This window comes from Megalops cyprinoides, chromosome 2 (assembly GCF_013368585.1).
Source record: "Megalops cyprinoides isolate fMegCyp1 chromosome 2, fMegCyp1.pri, whole genome shotgun sequence".
Classification (NCBI taxonomy): domain Eukaryota; kingdom Metazoa; phylum Chordata; class Actinopteri; order Elopiformes; family Megalopidae; genus Megalops; species Megalops cyprinoides.
Genome location: NC_050584.1, coordinates 50741903 through 50752415, shown reverse-complemented (window position 1 = coordinate 50752415; position 10513 = coordinate 50741903).

The following is a 10513-nucleotide window of genomic DNA, read 5'->3' as shown; positions in this document are numbered from 1 at the left end:
TATCACGATATATGCATGTTTTTCCAGAACACGGTGGATAATATTTCTTGGTATCCATTTTACAAGATATTTTTCCCAGATATTCATCATTCTACTTTTTTTTGGAGGCCGTAGGGGATTATACAGATGTAATGCTGTACAGGGTTACTATGTAACTCTGTACTTCAGAGGGCATGGGAATGATGCGCACAGTGAAATTAATTATAACAAAATTATATGCCAAAACAATTCCACCGCAGACTGGGCTTAATTGCGTATAATTACAACTCGAGGAGAGATGACAGCAGTAGGGAGATTGATTCACTACCCCCACAATTCTGTGACTTGGAGGATTTCCGAGCAGACGGTTGTATTTGTGTAGACTCCCACCCACAAGCAATATCGGCGCGGGAGATGGAAGGCGCCAAGCTGCGATTTGCCAGGTACATGTAAGAGGGGAAGGAAGCTCTGGTGGCAACAGTAATTCACTGCAGTTTCATAACAAAAGGACATACTAGGGGGGGGGGGCTGGGGAACTGAAATATGTCAGTTGTTGTGTGGGAGGGAAGCTTGATGTATTGCAAGTCTGTCCTCTTTAACCTTTGACCTACTCTGCACAACGTTCCAGTAGTATTCCCACACACCACCTGGTGAAGAGTGGACATTTATAAAAATACATCTCACTTACATCTCACTACCTTTGCATAACCCTTTATTGAGCATATATTTACTCTTTTAATTATAAAAAGACAATATTTAATAATAAGTGTCCCTTAATAAACCCCTAATTCATCATTGACTACTTATGTTTTAGTCCTTATCATACTACCAAAAAAAAAAAAAAAAAAAAAAAAATCCAAAGGCTCCTCCTGTGTGTATAGGATTTTAATAGGCACATAATGGCCACAGAGGTCATTAAAGACCTAAGAGCAGACATGCTACTCTGTGATGACCATTTCATTTCCATAGTGCTGTACCAGACCAAATAAGAACCCAAGAGGTTACAATGTACTGTGCTGTGACAGTGTTTGTTGTGGACGTTTGTTGAGGAATCAATTGCAGTACACCAGTGCCCTTCAATTGCATGTTCATGTTCATGGAAGAGGAAAAAAACTGGTACAGGTGGGAGAAACATGTTTTCTTTTCTTATTGATTAATCTATAAATTATTGTCTTACAAATTATTAGCATGTATATGTATGAATAATAGAGACTTTCTTATACTGTGCATAGCTTTTTGTGTTTAGATGTGAGAAACAGTTGATTTAGAACAGTTAGCTATTGAACAAATAATACCATATTATGTCCACAGTCAGTAACAATAAGAAAACAGACTAACAGGAATAACAGTGCATATTATTAAAAGAAAAAAATAAAAGGGGTGACTGTTTCCTGAGAAAGCCAATGTCTTAAACATATGGAATACCCTTACACATGACCTCCTAGTAGTGAAATGTATTATTGCATATTCAAGTCGTGTTTGTTTGTCAGTGAGCAAAGGGCTAAGAGGAAGTCTGTGACAGGCCACATTAGGCCCCCAGGTCAGTAGCTGAATAGCCCTGAAGTACAGTAATGAATTTACTGATTTCAGTCTTTAAATAATGCTTATAAAGAGTTCATTCACACTTAATATATCATAAACACACCTTGTGAAGGGTCAGTGAAGGCTTAATTAATGGCTGTTTTTGTGCAGCATGGGTCACCCGCTGGTGACCACATGCATACCCGCATACGGAGGTTTCACTGGCACCTCCCCATTAGCTTGGAGAGGGTGATTTGCAGGGATTTTCTGTGTGTTATTTGCCCTTTTTTTCCAACAGTTAACCACAGCTGGAAACCTTTTAGGGTTTCTCTTGTGCCGCAAGGAAAGAGAGACTTAGCTTGGCTTCAGTTGTGACAAGGCCCATTATTTCAGATGTCTTCAAAAGAGGTAGGTTTTTTTCCCCTCTTTGTCTATCCTTTCTATTTTAATCCTCTTTGCCACATTATAAACCTGAGGTGCCGTGTTGAGCAAGAGGAAGCAAGAGGACTTGTTTTGAGCATCTGTTTGTGTTACCTGGGCAATTAAATATGTTGCTTATAGCCCCGGGGCTGAAGGTTGACCCAGTTAGTAAAAATAGAACCATGTCTGTTACACAGAGATTTTCTTAAGGTACAACACAAGAGCATCATCTTTTTAAGGAGCAATTTATGAAATAAGGAGTATTTTTTCACAGTATCCAATATCCCCAATCCATGTAAATTCAATTTGCTTAAAAACTACAAAACAATTTATTTTTCTTTCCTTGCCTCAGCAAAAACACATTGCATTAAATGAGTGTCTAAATAAATTCTACCAAAGGTGAAAATGCATGTTGTAAACAGAAGGAATATCTTTTTTGTTGTTGTTGTGTTTTGGAGGGGGGATTTAAATTTAAACTGACTTATTGCCCTTTCATCTTTTTGAGTATCTCACAGAAGATGTTGCACTGTTTACTCTAATAGAAACAGGTTCAGGCTCTGGGAAACGGAACTAGCGAATTTTTTCAATGAACTTCTGGTCAGTCGTGGAAATTCTGCCTCTGCATCAAGGTCTGACCTAAAAACATAGCATGGCTGTCCACTTCCAGAGTTGTCTACCCTAGTTCTAAGGTTAATTGGTTGGACACTGGAAATTCTGACTGTGAGGGACCAGGAGACATAATTTCAGCTGCAAGCAGTAAAACTGCCAAGTTGAGGTTTACATCAGCTGTGAGTTGAGAGTGGTGTTAATGAGGGGTGCTTATGTTAAGTTGAACAAATCATTCCTGAGAGTTAAGCTGTTTCATCTTTCTCATCAATTTGCTTTTTTTTTGCAGTAGATTGTCCAGGGCACAAGACTATTTCAGCACACTGGTGGCTATATGAAATGGGCTTCGCATAATGGAAATAAGATATCCCCTCCAGCTAAGTTATCGTAAGCCCTAGGCCCACACCATGTCCTTGAACATTATTGTCTTCCTAGAACATTGTAATTCTGACTCATAAATGTGGATGGTCTCCTCTATTCCCAATTATTATACCCACCCACACCTCTTTATCTCTCTGTACCTCACTAGTTGGGAATCGCAGCCCATAGCATCCTAAAATTACCATTCTGCTTTGCTGTCTTGCTCCCTCACTCCTGAAACAGTGGTCATCTGTTTGCCCCTGAGACACAAACAAGGCTCCACAAGTGAAGCCATACTGCGTTCAGCCTCTGCCCCCTACTGGTGGAATGAACCATCCACCCCAGTCAGGACAGCAGGATCACTCACCGCCCTCTGTTTGCCTTCTGAACGCTCATCTTTTTGGGTTGGCACAGCCTGGACCTGCTCTGGGCTGCTCTGCTATTTGTGTTCTGCATTATATTTTCCAATGTCCTGCCCTGTCATAAGGGCATACTAAGATGGTAATAATGATAAAGATGTGAACACCATCTTCACTGATGTGATGGAGTAGCTTCTGTTACAGTGTATAATATATTTTTTCAATCTAATTTAGTGCATAGCTTGTCATTTTTTACTCTCCAATCCAGGTTGCCTTTAGTTGTTTTATTTTTCCATCGATCAGACAACATCATAAAGTTGGTAAAACTCACTTTGACAGAATTTTGAGTGCAAATGAAGCCTAACCTTTGAGAATTAATCCCTGGCCTTGTTGTTAGACAATGAATATGACTGATGTTGGATGTTTTGAATGCCTGCTCTTGTTGTGGTGGGAGTCACAATTGATTTTCTATTTGTTTCTTTTAACGGATCGCCTACTGTAATGCTTATCCTCCATGTATGTGTCAGTCAGGGTTATGGACAACATACCTCAGCCTCTGAAGGACACTGAGGGGCAGGATAGAGGGACACAGTGGTGGGACAGCTTTATCTCTACAATCCTTCCACTGTCCATCCAATGCACATAAGTCTGCATTTCATCCTGATCTTGCCATACCCTCCATGCAGACTCGCAGGTCAGTGGGGTGTCTGGTTGTGGCGGTGGTAGTGCAGTGACCTTATATATAATATAACACAGTCCTGATTATAAGACGGTGCCCTTTTCAAATATGATAATTCTCTAGAAAATGTAGTTTTTCTTATCAACTGTAAAAGTAAGTGCCACATTTCAGACATTTCAGATGCTTTATATGATCTCACAATGTCACGTTCTATGTAGCCCAAAAGTTTTTTCATGCATGTTTCATAAACTGCCATGACATTTAAAATTGCTCGTGCGTGCCCTAGCAGGGAATTGAACCAGCAACTGCTTGGTTATAACTCCTTAACCACTATGCTACACTGCCACCCAACATGGTGTTTAAGTCAATGGGCATATTCCTTGATAAAAAGGCAGTCAAATTATCCTTAAGTGGCATTAAAATTCTTTCCTTATCCTTTAGATAATTGCTGGCCTTTCATCCACTTTTTTATTATCATGGTCACTGCAGGTAGGCCTCTCAATGTTTCCACCACCATGCTAACTGCACATCACACATACTAAATGTGTGCTATATCCACACACTGTTGTATTCTGGGAGCTAGTGAGAACAAGAAGAGGCCAACAAACTAAAGTTTTTCTTAAACGAAGTGGTCCACCTTTTTTATGAAGGACGGTGTTGTGGGTGATGACACTGACTTCATACCAGTTGCTCTCTCTGCCCTCAACATTTCCGTTCTGTTTTGCATGCAGTAATGTACATTATGCCATTGAGGGGAAGTGTGGATACAGCTCTTCTGTATGGATTTTGTCCTCACTCACTTAATCAAACCACTGCTAGTTTCCCGGTATTGAATGCTAATCATTTCATAGTCATGCTTAGACTCATAACTCAATAATACAGCCCTGATATTTATTCATTTACTTTGTTTTCAAGTATGGCACAACTCCGAAGAATAAGTAGTGAAATGATGTATTACAGTCTAGAGACTGTGTCGTTCTGTGTTACTGTTGCAAGTAAAAGGACAGGGGATTAACACTGGAATATATTTGAATAATTTCATATTAACCTCCTGACAGCTAATGCTTTTGTTTTATGGCATGTATTTTAATGTTGACATTACTGTTCAGACCATTCAAAATAAAGCTTTATTCTAACATCAGTGTGCCTTACAAGAGTCTAATACCATTTAGTGTCAGTTGGTTTCCTCGGGTAAGGATTAGCGATGTTCTTTATCTTCACTATGTAGAAAGCCCACAACTTTTTTTTTTTGCAAAGGCCATTGCTTGCATTAGTAGAGACAGCTTAATGTGTATGAATAGGAATTCAGGAAGGTATGACAATAGTTTGACACACTAGCAGTGTGTGGGTCGAGCTTTTTGATTCTGCTGTTTACACATTAATTCTGCTGTTATTATGATTAGTACATTGTACTGAGATAACTGGATCGGCTGTTAAAATCCAGAACAGTGGTGAGGTATGTGGGACAAACTGTGGATTACTGCATAAATGCAGAATGATTGATTGTCTTACTTAGCTATGAAAGACTGTTGAGAGAAAGGGATAGTGGGCCATCACTTTGCCTCGGGTACCCTGTCTATCCCTTACTTGTGTAAGTCTGTCCACTCCAATAAAAATTACCAAGAAAATAAAATCAAGTCTTGCTCTTGGTCTAAGAGTCAATTATACCTCAGGTGTGAAGTGCAGAGGGGAATGAGAGGCCTGTTTGGTGGCATTAGGAATGATGAATTATTGAAATGAACATGATGGTACTCTGCCAGTACCCATGGCTGTCTCCCACTGCCAGCCCCACACAGGCATGCGCTCAGTCCCGTTGCCATGGTTTCCATTATACTTAATGCCTTTTCTTATTTGAAGGACAAAGCAATGATAAGTGCGGTTATGGGCATTTCCTTTTCCAGTTTACCTCATCCCTGTAATTACACGAAGCAAAAACTGCTGCCTAATGCAATGGGCTCAAGACTTCGTATCTAAGACCCCCATTCTGCATTGAAAATTTGGGCAGGGATGGGGGTTCAGAAAAAGCCATGCTTGCAACTGTTGAGTGTGATGAGTGTACTTGGCTGTCTGTTTGTCTGTCTGTCTCTCTGTAGGGGTGTGTGTGTGTGTGCATGCGTGCGTGTGTGTGTGTGTGTGTGTGTGTGTGAGAGAGAGAGAGAGAGAGAGAGACAGAGTTCCAAGCACTCAGAGCCAGGAGTGGCTGACTGTTACAGTCAGCAGTGAAGCAGTAGGAGGTGGGGTGAGTGATGTTCCACTCAACACCCAGAGGTCATAAGATCTGAGGTGACTGACAGATTTTTTTTTATATTCCAAGGATGAAGTCACACACCTCCCAGGCTCCTGGGACTTCTTACTTCGGGCAGCTGGATCATTGTGCTGTCAGTCATCAGGTCACTAGCTGATGAAGATATACTTTAAGATCTGATTTACCACATACTCCCCCAAAGCAGATTACTAGCATTTAGTTGTCAGAATCATCAGGTAATTTGAATGAAATTTCTGTTAGTTCTGTACTGAGAGGGTCTTTATTGTATTGCTTCCCTCTATGGTGAGGAGATGGTTTGATTTATTGATTCATTTATTGATCCTTGCAGGAATGCCTGTTGAGACTCTGCCATGCATACTGGGAGGAAACGATGTAGTTCTCAGAGCGTCAGTGGAGTGGGTCCAGCATGAGTGTGTGGGATCGCCTGTCTCTCTCTTCTTCTCTCTCTCCATTTCAAATTGAAATTAAAATCGGTTTTGTCGACATAATGTGAAATTCTGTTGTGCCAGTGGCAATCAGTTATTATTCAAAACGTAAAATCAAACAATCCATTTTGCCACTTTTTCGGCAGTGTGTAAACAATAAACAGAATCAACCCCCTTGTTCAAAAACTCATTCAAACATTGAGCATTTAACAATCTACACTCTCAATGTGACAGATCACCACATACTGAGTTGCCATTTCTGCAGGCTCAGCAGCCTCTGCCAGGAGGATGCTCAGATTCTCATTGTCAGACAGGGACTGAAACTGTTTCACCTCCGTTTAAATTTTAGGAAATTATAGGCCCATTATAGGTAATTGCAACAAGGATTGTTCCACTGTCTCTGTCTCCCCCACTTTGCAGGGGTCACCCAGCCTGAGTTTCCTATGTCTAATTATGAGCTTTTAACTGCTCATATAACTAGCTTTGCTGTTTAGGTCAATTTGTGTACATTGTGTTGTAGTCAATTTGCCATTGGCAGTTTTGCCAAGCTGGAGTTCTCTGCTAGTTGTCTCAAGGGCTCTCTCTGAGTCATGCTTTTTGACTCTGAAGTGCTTTATGCTGATAGGAGCATGCATCTGCCTGTTTTAGCTACATCCAGAATTTGGCTGCTCTTTTTTAACATGGTGCAGAAAAGGAGACAGCCTGTTCCAGTTCTACATGTATTGTTGGGGCTCTTCCTGTGAATGTGTAATTATCATTGTATCTGTCTATCACAGGAATATCCCACAGTACAAATGCATAAATGCATACTGTATCATAGCGTTTTGGGGTGGAGATTCCTAAGTTGAAGTGGTACCATTTTCTGTGAAATCTGTCTTATTTCTGCAAGACTGTAACTTTTGTCCTGACTTCATTTACTGTTGGTGCCCAGCTCTGGCAGCATTGTTCTTGCAGTGCCAGGGTTTATTGTAGGCCCTGGACTTTCAATGAGAGCAGTGCACTGGGGTCAAGGTTTGCTTGATTGTGAATTGCCTTTTACATTTGTCCCCATATAAAATGTTAGCCAATATTTTAATATGGTTCGAAGTGATGTAAGGCGGTGGGCCTTGGGACTACCTGAGTGCGCAAATGGAGCCTTAGGATTTAACGATTATTGTTGAAGCCCATTGATGTCTGCATATGGGCTAGTGTGGCACTGTATGAGGCTATACAATGAGGCAAACTGTCAAACTTGGCACAATTTCTCCACAAAGTTTTCTTGGGTTCATCTCTTAATAGTTTGTATATTATGTATTTTGGTCTTGTATCTTGAACTTGGAAGTGTGTGTCGTGTGTGTGTGTGTGTGTGTGTGTGTGTGTTTGGAGCATTTCTAATCACCTAACAATGATATTTGGGAGTTTATTCTGTGTTTATACTGAATACAAAACCCTCTATTTTTTACTATGGTTTTTGACTAAGATTCGATCCTTATATTCTATGCTGAATGAGATAGTCTAAATGGGCTGTTCATCCTGCTCTCTGTTACAGAAGCACTAGATCTTCTGTGCAGAGGAGAAATTTAATCTTTTTGTCAAAGAGTGAAGCTGTTCCAACAGTGTTGCTGATTTGCTGATAAATACATGCTGTACAGTGCTGGACTCAGACTACAACCCTTTCTCATGCCATGGCCTTGAGTGAAGTGTTCTGTGTTTTTTTTCTTTCCTCCTGCTCTCTTTCTCCCTCCCTCTCTTTCTACCTCACTCTCTCAGTTGTGACAAGGTCAAACTGGGTGTACAACCACTTCCTGCTGCGTTGCTGGCTGTTGATCTCCGTGGGCAGCAGCATGGAGTTTGCAGCAGCAGCCAATCTGAATATAAAGGTGTGGAGGATCGTGGCAGCTTCAGTGGCACGCTGCAGAGGGGAGGACACCCTGCAAAGGCCCGAGCCGGCACGCTGCTGTAATCTTGTTTGAGACGACAAATAAAGCACATACAAAAAAGGAGAGTCGCCGTTGTTCCCTGCGAAGCCAAGAATCTCAGCGATTCCCTGAGAGTTGGCCAAATGGAACTTCAAAAGGTAATATATTTCCAGAGTTTCTTCATTGACCCCCTCTTGATTGCCAGGTCAGGGCCTGTAATAGCAGCACAATTGTATTTCATTACTGCAGACTGGAGAGCTTGGGTCAATTTCCTGGCATGACCCGGAATGATATCAGAGAGCTGCCTCATCAGCTCCCCGCTGTAGGCTGCAGGGGGATCTCACTCACTGCAGCAGGGACATAAGAGGGAGGACACCATATCCGGCCATTACATCACAAGCCCTTGTGCTATGCCCTGCTAAGGTTTTCACAGCAGATACCAAAGGTTGACACGCAGCTGCACTCGTACACACAAGCTAGCATGCACTAAAACACGACTGCAAGAGGAATCCCTTGCGTTAGCTCACATATGGCCATCAAGTCTGACACACACACACGTGCCCCTCATACATTGTGAACACTAAGACGAACTAGCTGCACAAAGACAGACCAAACATGTCCAAAGAGTGGGACACTTTTTGTCTAAAGTATAAGCAGTGTAGTGTAGTGTGGCATGTATGGCAGTGTAGCATAGTGGTAAGGAGCAGGGGTTGTAACCAGAAGGTTACTGGTTTTATTCTCTGCTGGGGCATTGCCATTGTACCCTTGGGCAAGGTACTTAACCCATAATTCCCTCAGTAAATATCCAGCTGTGTAAATGGATAACATGTAAAAGCTGTAACCCAGGTAAGTTGCAGTGGATAAGAGCATCTGCTAAATGCCAATAATGTACATGCAATGAAACTATAGCTAGTGACAATACTTATTACAGATATTCAGTGTGCTTCACTGGGGGTACAATGTATACAGTGCTTTGATTAGCAGTTAGCAGATGTAAATAAGAAAGAGGGGGAGGACTGATCTCTATTAATGGCCTGTATTCATACGGTCTGTATTGTCTCAAATTGCAGGACCAGACTGCGATCCAGCTCTCACGCTGCCACTGGGATGTCACTGGGATGTCAGTGCAACCACAAACAAAACACTGAAACACTGACATTTGATTTTGACTATCCCCATGGACCTTTCTCTCTTCGCTCCTTATATGTCCTACAGCATGCAGCGCACATTGCACTTGATCACCCCGGCTTCTTTCCCTTAGTCTACTAATGCGGATCTGACACAAAACACCACTGATTCCAGCCAAAAGCCAGAGGGTCTTATCAAGTGCCAGTGCTGCACGTCACAACATGCTTTGCTCTTTCTTCCCCCAAAGAGACCGTGGCGAGGATGAGCTTTTTGGTACGTTTTGACAGTTGACCACTGTGTGGTGTGCTCCAGCTCTGAGGCATGTCAGTGCCCTCATCCTCACAGCGTTGCCTATTATCCTGAAGACTTGTGATGAAGCGAGGGGAGAGGCTGACTCTGGGCTCTTACGCTGCTCTGCTGTGTGTGGCTGTGCTTTGTTTCTGCTCTTCGATCCGTCCTCCAGGGGGCTGATGGTTAAAAGACCGGTTTGAGAGCAGCGAAGACAAATCTATGGAGCTGCAATTCACTGCACCGTATGCTGCAGCTTTTAAGTGATCAATAAGCAGGCTCACTTTACTTCTGTCTCCCGGAGTCATGTCCTTTCTGGAGGCTGTACGAGACGGAGGACATGGTTTTTAGCTCGATCCAGACAACCTGCAAATTTGTCCTGGTGTACAGTCAAGCTCTTACAGGGAAAACATGCTGTAGCAACTGCGGCAAGGTAATCTTATTCCACTCCCTTTTCGCATTGATCTGGAAGGTTTTCTAGTAAAGAGAAACATCATATTTCCTTGTGACATGCTGTATGAACTGTGTCTTTATGGTGCAGTAGGGTAATTAACACAGCAACAGTAGTGCAGGAACGTGATCAG